The sequence below is a fragment of the Phyllostomus discolor genome, chromosome 9 (genome assembly GCF_004126475.2).
Source record: "Phyllostomus discolor isolate MPI-MPIP mPhyDis1 chromosome 9, mPhyDis1.pri.v3, whole genome shotgun sequence".
NCBI classification, from domain to species: domain Eukaryota; kingdom Metazoa; phylum Chordata; class Mammalia; order Chiroptera; family Phyllostomidae; genus Phyllostomus; species Phyllostomus discolor.
The window spans coordinates 80099254-80113719 of record NC_040911.2 but is presented as its reverse complement, the minus strand read 5'-3'; the positions used below and the strand labels follow the sequence as shown (position 1 = coordinate 80113719).

The window sequence follows — 14466 nt, the reverse complement described above, 5'->3', positions numbered from 1 at the left end:
GTAAATCAAGGATTCTGCCCTGGCTGGTGTGGCGTGGTGCATTTAGCACTGGCCTGCAGACCGAAAGGTTGCCAGTTCAATTCCCAATCATGGCACAAGCCTGGGTTGAAGACTGGGTCCCCAGCTGGGACCTGTGAAAGGCAACCAACTGATGTTTCTCTCGTGTTCCTTCTCTCTCCCTCCTTTCCCCAATCTCTACAAATAAATAAATAAAGATTTCATAGCTTAGTGAGCTTTGATGATTGCAAGAAAAATACATTTACCAAATTTCTAGTAGCAGCCTGCAAATGCTATGCTGCACTATACCACTTCTCTATCATTCTTTGGTCACCCTAACACAATGCTCTGGTTTTTTCATTGAAGAGGGTTAAAAAGATCATTCAAGATCAAGGAAGATAAAAATCAATTACTTTATATCATTTTAAAATAGAACCAATTTTTAATTTTTTCACTATAAAAATATATGACATACCTATTAGAATGACTAAAAAAGAAAAACTGCTAAGACAATACCAAGTGTGATAAAGACACAGTCACTGTAACTATCACACACTCCTGGTGGGTATGTAAAATGGCAGGAGCACTTTAAAAAACAATTGGCCGTATCTTATAATGTTAAAACATACATTTACCCTAAGACCCAGCAATATTACTCCAGGGTATCTACCCAGAGAAATTAAAACTATGTTCAAACAAAAATCTGTACATGATAAATATTTACAGTGGCTTTATTTACAATAGCCAAAACCTGGAAACAACACTTTTAACAACCTTTAATGAATAAACAAACTATGACATGGCCCTTTTAACACAAGGCATCATTCCACACCCATCAGATAAGGCCAGAATAAAAGCGTTCAATAATACCAAGTGTTGGCAAGGCCGTAGATAAACAGAAATTTCCACACTCAGTTTTCAGAAATGTAAATAGGCTCAAAATACTTGGGAAAACAATTTGGTAACACCTAGCAGGTTGAAGATGTGTGTGCACTACAGTCCAGCATTGCCATTTTTCAGCCTATTCCGCCCCATTTTTTAACAGTATGCAACTAGCACATCAATAGAATGTATAAATAAGTTCTAGGATGTTTAAATGGTGAAATTAAAAAGCAGTCAAAACAATGAACTCTAGCCACGTGGGTCAACATGGCTTGAAAATACATTCCTGAAAAAGCAAGTAGGTCATAGAACACATACCACATGAGATCTTTAGGGTTTTAAATCATGCAGGCAATACAGTATGTGAGTTTCTGGATATGTAAACATGTAATAATACAAAAGTAAAAATATGGACTAAAAAAAATTACCTCTGAGAGAGGGAAGAAAATAAGATTGGCAAAGAGGGTATCTAAAAGGTCTTATTTAAAAAAAAAAATCCTAAAGCAAAGACAATATGTTTAAATTTATTAGACCTGGTTATCTGGCATATGAGTGTTCATTCTTTCATTTCCTTACATTGGAATTTTCACAATTAAATACAAACTTAAAGACAATCTCTGGAAGGATACACAAAACACACAAAAACTGGTAGAAGCGGTTGCCTCCAGAGAGGGGACTAGGATGAGATAATGGGAGGAGACTTAACACTCCATGTCTGTCCTCATATACCTTTCAGATTGTGTTCCATATACATCTATTATCAGCTTTAACTACGCCCCCCCCAAAAAAACTACCTGCAGTATTTTTACTTTAATACTTAAGACAAGGCCACGATGGAGATTCCAGCCCTGACTGTGCCAAGAATGAGCAATGGCTTCTTGGGAAGTAATTTAAGCTACCCTTCTCCAAGGGTTGTACCAATACTAACACACAAACTTACCTTCATAAACAGAGATGACAAGTTCTAACTATGCCACAGGGAGCAATTGGCAGTTCTCCTGTAGCTCTGGTAGGAAAACGTTTAGTCTATCGCAACCGTTCCACATGACCATCTGTAGTGACTGTGTCATATCCTCTGTGGAATCAAGTGGGTAGAAATGTGCACAAACAGTTCCTATTTCTCAATACTTGATGAGGTAAGCAGGCAGGAAGTTGAGGGAACAGTTATCTGATGACTTATTTTCTTAATGATCTAAGAAGTGGAAATCATAGTGGAGAGGAAGGAGGTTGAGGATGGGACTGGGGAAAGAATGAGTAAAAAGAATGACATAAAGAGAGAAAAAAGTAGTCAAGGGTCCAGCTGAGTCCAGAACTTATAAATGTGTAGTAGACAAAGTCACCTTGATGTCTGGTTTCTCTCTAGCAGAGTGCAATTGAAAGAGGAAAAAAAACAGAAAAATTAATAGGACTGTGCCACTGAGGAAGGCTGGCAAAGTTCAGGGCCAGAGTGAAGAAATCAAGATGTTGATTAAGATGACAATCACATGACTCCTTGTGAAGTCCGCAGCAATTAAACAGGGTGAGGGAAGCAAGAGGAAGCCAGAAAACACCAGTGCCTAAGGCATAAGGACCACTGGAGAAGAAATCAGAACAAGGAAGGACAGAACGTGTGCAGAGAAGAGACTCTCCCAAGCTCAAGATCCCAAAACAGTCACCTGGAAGAAGACAAAGCCCAAGACAGCTGATGTGAACTGGAAGTAAAACTCCCTGGAAAAGATCGTGTAAAGGGTTGGAGGGTTTGGAGGCTGGAAGAGTCAACAACTTAGAGATGATGTATACCACTTTAATCTTTAAACCCTAAGTCATGGCCTAAGAACAATACTGAAATAAATATGCAGACGAGACAAACGAGGAGACAACAAGGCACTCAAAACCAGTGCTGAAGAAACACAACTTGTTGATGCGGTCAGTGTGCTCCCCCAAGCAGCAGCAGGGAGGGTCAGCATTCCCTTGTAACTAGATACTTGAGTCCCTTTTTTCTGAGGACTTGCTGCTGACACCTGAGTAACTAAGGAAACCAACTGAAGATATGGGCACAAGGTAGGCATTAATGTTCTCCAAAACAACTGTGTTCAAGGGTGCTTGATTTACCTATATTTCTTCACATCCTTTTATTCTCAATTCTTCCCAAGGCTATTTTTATCTTACAATAGCTGTACTTCTTCACATTTTCCTAGGCCATCCATTCTTTCTTTAAAAAAAATGAGAAATATTCATTGGACCCTAAACATTAACATGTCTACTATTATAAGCTACAAAATATATTTGTGATTCTTGGGTAAAAGAGAAAATTGTGTGTGTATGTGTGTGTGTGTGTGTGTTTTAATGTTAAGAATTTTTTTTTCTTCCGTGGCTGGCATAGCTCCATGGATTGAGCACTGACCTATGAACTCAAAGGTTGCTGGTTCAATTCCCAGTCAAGGTACATGCCTGGGTTGTCGGCCACGCAACTGGGGAGTTGGGGGTATACAAGAGGCAACCAGTCGATGTGTCTCTTGCACATGAATGTTTCTCCCGCTCTTTCTCCTTCCCTCCCCTGCCCCTAAAAAATAAATAAAGTGTTTAAAAAAAAAAAAGAATTTTGTTTTCTTCTCAAGCCAGGGAATAAATGAAGTAACATCTAGAAAGACTGTCTATCAATCCATTTACTTGTTGAACTGGATCAGAAACATTTCCAGGCAATGGGAAACCTCTCAATTTGGCAGGAAAAAGATGAAAACGGGGAAGCAGACAGAAGCATCATTCAGCTATGAGTACATATTACTAGCAGTTTGTGAATGGAAGTGGCTTACATTATGACATACCCCAAAATCCAAAAGCTTATGAACATATTGCTCAGCAGCAGATAAAGCCAGGTGGGCCTTGAGCTGTGCCACCAGCCCCACGTGACTTCTTAGCCCTTGAAATGAGGTCAGTTCAATTGACATGTGCCATACAAAATACACACCAGACTTCAAAGAGTTACTACTCCAGGGAAAAGGTAAATATCTCATTAATGATTTTATATTGATTACTTGAAGTGATGATGTTTTTTACATATCAGGTTGTAAAATATATTACCAATAATTATTTTAACTGCTTCTTTTTAAAAATATATATTTTATTGATTATGCTGTAACAGTTGTCCCATTTCCCCCCTTCATTCCCCTCCACCCTGCACACCCTCTCCCACCTACATTCCCCCCTTTAGTTCATGTCCATGTGTCATAAGTTCTTTAGCTTCTACATTTCCCATACTATTCTTACCCTCCCCCTGTCTATTTTCTACCTACCATCTATGCTACTTATTCTCTGTACTTTTTCCCCCTCTCTCTCCCTCCTACTCCCCTGTTGCTAACCTTCCATGTGATCTCCATTTCTGTGTTAACTGCTTCTTTTTACCTTATTTAACACAGTCACTAGAAAATTACATATGTAACTCCCATCACAATTATACTGGACAGCACTAGTCCAGTAATAGTGGCTACCAGGAAAAGAGAAAAGCAAATGCTATTTCAGAGTATACAACCGTGGTAAATCAAGATCAAGCTCCATCCAAAGAACATCTTCTGATACTTTGACTTCAGAAACACACATACAACACAGGCAGGCCATATGTCTTAGCCCAACATCCAAACACACCCTACATTAGTATCCTACACAAGTGGCTGTGCAGCACGCACTCTGATGGAGAGGGGCTGGTGCCATAAATTTCTCACATTACAACACTGGGAGGAGGAGGGAGGGAGCCAGATGTGAGAAAGGACAAAGTAAAAGTCTACGTGCTAACAACGAGCGCAAACTGGAAGATCGTAAGGGGAGTCAGAGCTCTTTCTGGAAGATTAAAACCAGCGCTTAGAAATCTAAATAAAACACAGGGTCCATCCAAGGGTAAACATTACTCAAATCCAGAGGGCCTTTATAACCACCAAACTGCAGGTTCTGGTAATATAGGCAAACCTAAAACAAAGTAAACCCTGTACATAAAAAGAATTATCATAGAAGAAACAGGACAGAGTTACTGACAATATTTTCCTATACCAAACAGAAAGTCAGCAAACTCAATTTATAAACATCTGATCTTAATCCACCTGTAAACGCTGGAGTTGTTCTAATATGCTTGGAATCACCTTCATAGTAACCATTACACAACTCTTTCTGACTTACCTTTTTATATAAGCTCTGTAGTCAGTATTTACATAAGGTTTTGAAACTACCCCAGAAATATTTAACTCTTTTGTTGCTATGATCGAACTATAAACAACACAGCATTTTTATGACATGTTTAGTAATGAGAAACTGAGACACTGATGTCTGCACACAGTCTATAAAACAAAAACACCAGAATTACCAGACAGCCTCTTGGAAATCAGGTAATAAAATAGAAATCTCCTCTCCCTCCTTAAAAGTTTTTGATCGAGTTTATTTTTGAGTCCCTCCACATGTGTGGATCAACTTCTAAAATGAGCCTGAACCAGAACCAGGCACCCTGGTCTGCAGGGTCCAGACACTGGGCAGAGCTGGTATTCTTAGCCATGAGCATCCAGGCAGTTAACTATCATCTTGTATGCTCTTGATAACAAATATGAAACTAGCAAGCCTTCACTTTTCTGTTTGTAAAAGCTTAATATGTTGGGACCTTTACTGACAGTGTCAGAGAAAATGGAATAAACCAATCATTTGGCCAGTTTCCTGCACTGCCACAAAGAGTCAGAACACTGAGGTGGAAATGGCATATGCGTGAAGCAATTTACCATCTAAGTGGACAGACTGGGACAACTAGGGAATTACAGAAACATAATTATCGAACTCTGCATGAGAGCTTGGAGAAAAAGGAACTCAACTGGGCTTGAAATGTTCCAAAATGACTTTGGGGAAATGAAAAACTAAGGTTGGGTTGAAAGGATGCAGAATCCTGAGTAGAAGGCCACGATGGAGTCCAGAGGTAGGCAGAAGTGTGGTGAGTATTCAGGACATGAAAACAGCCTACCTACAGCACACTGCAGGAGGTGGAGACAGAAAAACCCCTTGCAGGGTTCAAAGGACTCTCAAAAGTCCAATGTAAATGCAACACATTAGGAAACCTGAGTTCTAGGAAGGTGACAAAGCAGAAAGAGCCCACAGATGGATAAACTGAAGATCGAGAAGCTACTGTATTGATCCAAGTACAAGAATCTGGGCAACTGGCATGATGGAACTGACAAAGAGCAAAAGGGATGGACAGGAGGAGTTATATCAAAGAAACAAACAAATCGAAGACTTGGTGTCAAAGATGACCTCTAGGAAAAGGACAAGAGTGTCCTGATCAGAAATAAATAAGGAAATGGGCTTGATGAGAAGAGTAATGACCAAGGTCTGGACATGTTGAATTTGAGTGGGTCGTGGCATGTCCACTTGACAAGTGACCACCACAGACCGCCAAAGATATGGGAGAGAAGTTCTGTGAAAACAGAGCAGAGAAAAATGTGTAAATTGAAATATAAGGGTGGTAAGTGAAACCAAGAGTTGGGAGACCTTTTATTTTGCATGTACCCCCGCAAAAGATTGTTTTCCCTTCACTTCTCTCATCATTAATAAATATTACTTTAAAAATGTAACACAATTTGATGATGATAGCTTTTTAAAAAGCTACACATAGAATACACAAAAAATTAAAAGAAATATACAAAAATGTTCATAGTGGTGTCATTAGGGGATGAGATCAAGCTATTTTCTTCTTCCTAGTTTTTGGAACTTCCCAGGTTCTATTTATTTTTTTAAATAGCCAGCACAGACTTTGTCCTAACCAGTGTGGCTAGATGGTTGGGTGTCATCCCACAAAGCTAAAGGTCACAGGTTCAATTCCTGGTCAGAGCACATGCCTGGGTTGCAGGTTCAGTCCCAATCGGGGTGTGTACAAGAGGCTACCAATCAATGCTTCTCTCTCTCTCCCCCTCCCTTCCACTCTCTCTAAAAATACATAAAATCTTTAAAATAAATAAATAGCAAGCAGACTTCATTGGAAAATGAAAAGTAAATATTTTTAAAAGGAATGATCCCCTCTAAGCATTTGTGAAAGCTCTTACAGCTGTACACCTGAACAGTAAATTTTATATAAATTAAATAAAAATACCATTAGCAATGTTTTACACCCACTATACTGCATAAACTTAGTTTTGACAAGACAAAGAAAATGTTTATCAGTAAGAGCTCAAGTTATTGCAGGTTCTCTGAAAAGTGGTTTGACAAAATCTATCAAAAAACATAAAAATTGAAACGCCTTATGCACTGTGCCCAACAATTTTACTGCCAGGAATTCACTGTGGACAAAATATGTACAAGAAATTTCACTGTAGTACTGTCTCAAATAGAAAAAAAAAAATTAAATAATAAAAATACCCGTCAAGCTTTGGATGCAGAAGAGGATAGAAGGAAAGAATTTTTTCAAAGGAATGCTCCTTGGTAATTTATATGTGCTTAATCTTACTACTTAAATTGCAGAATGCTTGAGAAAGAGTGAAGGAATGTGTCTTAAGTGTCTTCACACCCAGGTTTACACCTGTGACCCTGACTGGAAGCACCAATAGCAGTAGGTACACAAATGTTTGCTGATAAAAATAAGACAAAAGCATATAAAATGAAAATATTTCTCTTTTACCTTGTAAATAGTGTAAGTGGCAAGGCTGAGCCTGTTTATTTTCTAGATTAATCTTTGTGGAATGTGGCCTAAAGAAGTCCATTACCTTATCATTAGCATTAACCTAGCAATTATTCCCAGAATTGTATTTAGACCGTTGCTGACGTGCAAAGGATGAGGTCAAGCACAAAGAAGTTCTAACACTACAAGGCTACACAAGCTGTTGGCACAGCTCTGTTACGAAACATAGTATAAGCACAATTGTATTTCAGACGCACCTAAATGCCAGGATGTGGACCTGTCCATATGCTTTCTGTTACATGCCGCTGAGCTCCATGTCCTTGTGCTGTCGAGGTCCGAGCTCAAAACCACATGGGGAGTCCTGGATAGCAGAGTCAAGACCTAGCTAGAGAAAAACAAATGATAAATAAAGAGTAATAGTAAATCTAACATGAGGCATGCTGCATGAATGGTGTCCACTACTTACTCCTAGAACTCTGTGTTACTTCTTCACTTCTAATGAACACCTCCAAGGCCCAGACTATCCCTGGGCAGGATCCCAAACTGCACATTTGGTCCCTTAAAAATCAACTCTCCGTTTGCACAATGTATGTTAAAGGTAGTATTTTACAATGCCTGGAAAAAGCAAGTTTTCACTCAGTTGGTCTTTTTACTTTGACAATTTCTAAATTCCATATTCTCTAGCACAGGGCCTTGATTTAAAAAAAAAAACAAATGAATAACTTTTTAAGGACTTCTTTTGTTCTATATGTGCCAGGCATTGTGCTATGCTTCATACATGCATAATTTCATCTTCACCACAACCCTTAGGAGCCACTGGGCCCACACTTTACAGGTAAGAAACCCAAAAGGAGTGAGGCCTCCTGGTCAAGGTCCAGGAGCTTATAAGAGACACATGTGACTTCCAGCCAAAATGGAGGCATAGGTAGATACACTTTGCTTCCTCGCACAACCAAAAGAAGGGTAACAATCAATTTAAAAACAAAAAACAACCAGAACTACCAGTAAATCTAACTGTATGGAAACCCAACAACCAAGGAGTTAAAAAAGAAACATTCATCCAGACTGGTAGGAGGGGCAGAGATGGGCAGCCAAGGCAGAGAGGACACATAGCAAGGCGGTGACAGACAGGGCAGGTGAGGCAGTGGCTGGCAAACCGGGGGTCCCACATTTGCGTGTGGATAAACTGGGAGGAACAACTAGGGAACAAGAAGGACTGGGCAACCCAGGGTTCCAGTATGGGGAAATAAAGCCACAAAAACATCTGGCTTTAAAAATCTGTGGGGGTTGCATTGGTGGAAGAAACTCCCAGTCTCACAGGAGAGTCCATTGGACGGACCCATGGAGTCCTACAACATACACAAACCCACCTACCTGGGAATCAGCACCAGCAGAGCCCAATTCGCTGGTGGGTAGTGGGGGAAGTGACTAAAAGCCAGCTGAGAGCTGAGCAAGTGGCACTCTTCCCTCTCGGACCCCTCCCCCACATACAGCACCACAATAGAGTGACATGAGTTGCTCAACCCTGGTTGAGTACCTAAGACTCAGCCCCTTACTACGTAACAGATGCACCAAGACAAAAAAACATGGCCCAAATGAAAGAACAGATACAAGCTCCAGAAAAAGAGCTAAGCAATGAAGAGATAGTCAACCTATCAGACCCAGAGTTCAAAACACTGATAATCAGGATGCTCAAAGAACTCATTGAGTGTAGTTAACATCAAAGAAAAAATGAAGGTTACATGAAGTGAAATAAATAAAAATCTACAGGGAGCCAGCAGTGAAGGGAAGGAATATGGGCTCGAATCAACAGTTTGGACCAGAAGGAAGAAATAAACAGTCAACCAAAACAGAATGAAGAAAAAAGAATTCAAAAAAATGAGGAGAGGCTCAGGAACCTCCAGGACATCTTTAAACATTCCAAGATCCGAATCATAGGGTGCCAGAAGGAGAAGGGGAAGAGCAAGAAATTGAAAACTAATTTGAAAAAATAATGAAGGAGAACTTCCCCAATCTGGCAAAGGAAATAGACTTCCAGGAAGTCCAGCAAGCTCAGAGAGTCCCAAAGAAGTTGGACCCAAGGAGAAACACACCAAAGCACATCATAATTACATTACCCAATCTGAAAGATAAGGAGAGAATCTTAAAATCATCAAGAAAAAAGGAGACAGTTACCTACAAAAAAGTGCCCATAAGACTGTCAGCTGATTTCTCAAAAGAAACCTTATAGGCAAGGAGAAGCTGGAAAGAAGTCTTCCAAGTCATGAAAGGCAAGGACCTACACTCAAGATTGCTCTATCCAGCAAAGCTATCATTTAGAAGAGAAGGGCAGATAAAGCGCCTCCCAGATAAGGTCAAGTTAAAGGAGTTCATTATCACCAAGCCCTTATTATATGAAATGTTAAAAGGACTTATCTGAGAAAAAGAATATTGGAACTATGAACACTAAAATGACAACAAACTCACAACTATCAACAACCAAACCTAAAAAACAAAAACAAACTAAGCAAATAGAACAGGAAAAGAATCCCAGAAATGGAGAGCACAAGGAGGGTTATCAGCAGGGAGGGGGCTGGGAATGGGGGGAAAGGTGCAGGGATTAATAAGTATAAATGGTAGATATAAAATAGATTGGGGGGGATTAAGAATAGTATAGGAAATGGAGAAGCCAAAGAACTTATATGTATGACTCATGGGCATGAACTAAGTGGAGGCAATGCTGCTGGGAGAGGGGGTACAGGGTAGAAGGGGAGAAAGGGGAGAAAAAAATGGGACAACTATAATAGCATATCAATAAAATATTCTTTAAAAGAATCTTTACTGTCACATCTCTTATGTGACATTGAAGGGGTCCGAGTCCATCAATAGCATATCAATAAAATATTCTTTAAAAGAATCTTCACTGTCACATAAGAGATGTGACAGTGAAGGGGTCAGAGTCCATCAGGACCATGACGGCAGAGCGCTCACCTCTAATTATAACCCTACATTGCCTCCAATGCCACTGCTAGAATGAACTAAAGGTATTGCATTTGTGGGGAAAGCAAAGATTTAATTATTCAAAAGGCACCTTCTTTTAAAACCTCTCAAAAATGTATTAATATATTAGAAGGTGCTTCCAAAAATGCTGTGTCACATTCTATTTAAGTTGGGTTATGACTAGGTACTCATGTTCATTTTATTGTTTATTAAATAAACCTGTTTATACACACTTACATCTATACATATATTTCAAAATTAAAAAAAAAGAAACAAAGAGAAAAACACAGAGCCTGACTCCAGCAGCTGTCTTTGGAACAGCCAGCCAGGCACCAGGAGCCTTGCCTTAACCATTATAAAGTAAACAGCACAAGGTAATGACAGTTTCTCATTAGGAAATGTTTATGCTGTGAATCTTTCACCTCCACTGTTAGTTTTGGGTTCATTAGCATCAACATTCACTGATGACCCCAAGGTAAGCAAGCACTAAATGTCATCAGACTTTCTTTCAATGAAACTCCAGTGACGCTGTTTATTTTTTAATGTCAGAAACTAAACATCAGTCTTTGCTGTTTGGAACAAAAAATATTACTACTCATTTTGAGTGATTAGAATATGAATAGAGAAATTCTGCTTTTCTCTTTCTAATATATATTTTTGCATGTGAGGCAAAAAAAAGGCCATTGTTCCCCAAAATAAAATTTCTCTAACCATCAATCTATTTTAAGCTGTGTTTATTAAAAATTTACAGTCAGAAGGAGGGCACAAAGGCAACTTCCACCAGGGAGGATTAGGAATAATGGAAAGAACATGAAAAAAAGTAACAAAAAGATTTGAGAGAACAGCTTATTTTCTGTTAAATAAGCTCTAATCATATATATTGTTCTTTTAAAAACAAAAGTTGCACAATACATATAGTCTAATCCCACTGTTATTAAAAGTATAATTATATGGTGCAGATTTGTGGACACAGAAAAGGATCAGAAAGGAAAAACATCAAACCACCTGGAAGTCTAGGGTATAACAAGAGTTGGTGTGACTTCAAAATTTGTTTTATACAATTCTGACAAGTTTGAATTATTTTTCAACACATGTACAATTCATTTCTAAATACTTTAAAGTAAAATGTTAATTGTTCAAAAGGTTTCATAAAGGCAAAGGTGCAAATTAACCAAATGTCATTTTAGCTACAAATCATAGAGAAATTCCAACAGGATAAGGAAAAGTCAATGACCCCGTGAAGATGTATTTTTAGAAAGTGTTTTTTAAAGCTGATTCGTAAGATGAGTATTTGGTAGGACAAGCTTTGCTTCCAAACTGCAGTGAACAGCTACTGCAGACCAAAACACAGAACTGAGTCAGAAGTTCTATTTTTGAGAAAAGACTTAAGCAGGAAGGGTCACTCAACAAAAACAAGCCTGGGTTATCAGGGAGCATCCTTGAACTGGTGCCACAGTGCCACTGGAGCACCACTCCCCTTCAAACACTCCACCGCACTCTAGAATCGCACTCTAGAATCGTGAAACCCTGCCCTTTGCACAAGAGGCTAGCTACATAGGGCACAGGGCTAAGATCAAAGCCCAGGCCGCCTGAGCAAGTCGGAGGAAACTTCCCTTCGAGCGCAATGAAGCACCCCCTGACTTGCCCCCAGACTGGCCACTCTGAACTTAGAAGAAACTGTTCACAGTGCTTCTGCTGTTTATTAATTCGGGTTGTCAAAAGTACTACTCTATGCAATGGTTCCCAAATTTTTATTTCATAGAGAAAAAACATGCCCTATAAAAATCTCTATTACTCCCTCCCCAGATTATTATTTATTTATTATTTATGTCATGTTTCTATTTTAACATTTCCTTAAAAAGGGATGTTAACACTTTCAGAAACAGGAAGGATGTATCTTTGTATCAATTCAGTAAATGCCAAAAGGCTGACAAAACACCTAATCCTGATTTCAAAAACAAAAAATTTTTTCAGTAAAAATTCAAATGATACTTGCTGAGTATCACAAAGAACATCTTTTAAAAACAAGGGCAAACACAAATGCTATGTACTTATCACACTTTTAGGTTAGTTCATACTTTTTAAAGGATTTCAAAAGTTGGTGAAAAGGCAAATTTTTTAGGAAAACTATTTTTTGAAAGCCTGAACAAGTAACATTTGAATTTTTAAAGAATTATAAAAGCAAAGACCTATGCTCAAAAAAGGTGCCAAGCTGAGACAAACTCATAGGCCAGTTATTCCCTAACCTTTCCAGTAAGAAATAGGAAGTGGGACACCTTTCCTTTTCCTTCTGGTAAAACTGAGAAATTAACAAAGAACGCCCAAGAGAAGAAAACTGCATGTTACCCTCACTTGCCATCCCTAGATTCTCTTTTTAACTTTTGCTAATTTGACACACAAAGAATGACATCTTGACTTCTTTGATCCATGTGTCTCTTATGAACTCTAAGTGCTTTCTGTCCATTTTTTAAGTAGGTTTGGTTTTCTTCCTATGCATCTGTAAGAGCTTCTTGTAAATTAAGGACATTAACCCTTTATCATGTTGCAAACATTTTCCCCAGAAAAAGCAAATGACTGCTTTTGCCATTCTGTTCATACCACTTGAAATAAAAGATACTTTTAAAATCTCTCTGATGTCAAATCTAAGTACCTTTTGGCAATCTCTTCTATTACTTTGTGCTTTGAAAAACCCTCTCTGATCCAAGATCAGAGAAATATTCAGCATCATTTTCAGCTAGATGTTTTAGGTCAAAATCATTTTTAAATGTTTATCAGCCATCCCTTTAAAAATTCATATCCATCCTGGCCTGTCAGCCTGTGAATGGAAAGGTCACCAGTTTGATTCCCAGTCAGGGCACATACCTGGGTTGAAAGCCAGGTCCCCAGTTGGGGGCATGTGAGAGGCAACCAACCACACGCCAATGTTTCTCTCCTTCTCTTTCTCCCTCCCTTCTTCTCTCTCTAAAAAGAAGTCTTTTTTAAAATGCATACCTAGTAAAATCATTGCTCTAAGAAAATAAGTGAGTATAATTATGTTTCACTTTAGTTGTAGAGCAAGTAAATGTCCAGTGTTTGAGGACAGGTTAAATTATAACAGTAAAATACTTTATGGTAAAATACTACAAAGCTATTCTACAGTATACTATCTGATGACATGGAGAAAGTCACAATCTGTTACTAAGTGGGAAAATAAAAAAAGAACATCTCCACTTTTATTTAAAAACTACACTTACTTGGCAAGCCAGGCAAACTAGACACCTAAATGTTCAAGAGTAATCCTCCCTGGGTGTCAGGTTATAGCTGATGTCTTACTTCTTTATGCTCTTCTGTTTTACACATTACTAATGAACATACCACATATCTGTGATTAGAAAAAAAATTTAATTCACAAATACATACAAATCACTAAAAAAAGAATTTTGCCCACATGCTTACGTTGCAACTGTCTTTCAAAAAAATTTGAAATGCCTTTCCTTCACTTAACATATTTAATCACACATTACAAAGGGGTCAACAAACAGTGAATTCAAGAAATGTGGGGGCTTCACCAATCTTCCTAATTACCTGAGGTTCTAAAGAGTAATATGTGACTTATATTCTCAGCAAATGACCAAGTTAAACATGCAACCCAATGACAATTATCAGTGGTAGTAAGTCGAAACCTGGTAAAAGAAACGGTTCCATTTTCCCCTTAATAAACTGTGCCTCAGCATGTGAACAAGCACTGTTTGAGGACAAGAAAGCTGAGAAGCCTATTTTAACTATGCTCACCCTAAAATGTCCAAAATCTTTCCAAAATGTCTAGGAGTGATCATGATTAGACAGTAATCAGATCAGAGTGACTAGATGTCGGAACTTTGAACTCAGACCTGGAGATGAACACGCCCGAGTTCCAGGCAGGCAGACCAGACTGTGCCCAGGTGTCTTACCCAGCACCCAGCCTGAGAATGGCGCTCAATGAAGGTGGGTAGGAGAAAGCACACAAAGGGCTT

The 14466-nt window shown here is 38.7% G+C and overlaps 1 protein-coding gene across 3 annotated transcripts in view; it reads right to left on the bottom strand.

The window, feature by feature from the left end:
- Nucleotides 1–14466, bottom strand: part of SLC23A2 (solute carrier family 23 member 2) — a 121261-nt gene that overhangs the window by 91757 nt on the left and 15038 nt on the right. The window contains exon 2 of one of the 3 annotated variants that reach the window (XM_028523808.2): nucleotides 7753–7880. The exons of 1 other annotated variant lie outside the window; for it this stretch is intronic. The gene's annotated coding sequence lies outside the window, so the exon portion shown is untranslated. The remainder of the gene's footprint in view (nucleotides 1–7752; nucleotides 7881–14466) is intronic. One more of the 3 variants, XM_028523809.2, reaches the window with a different exon arrangement.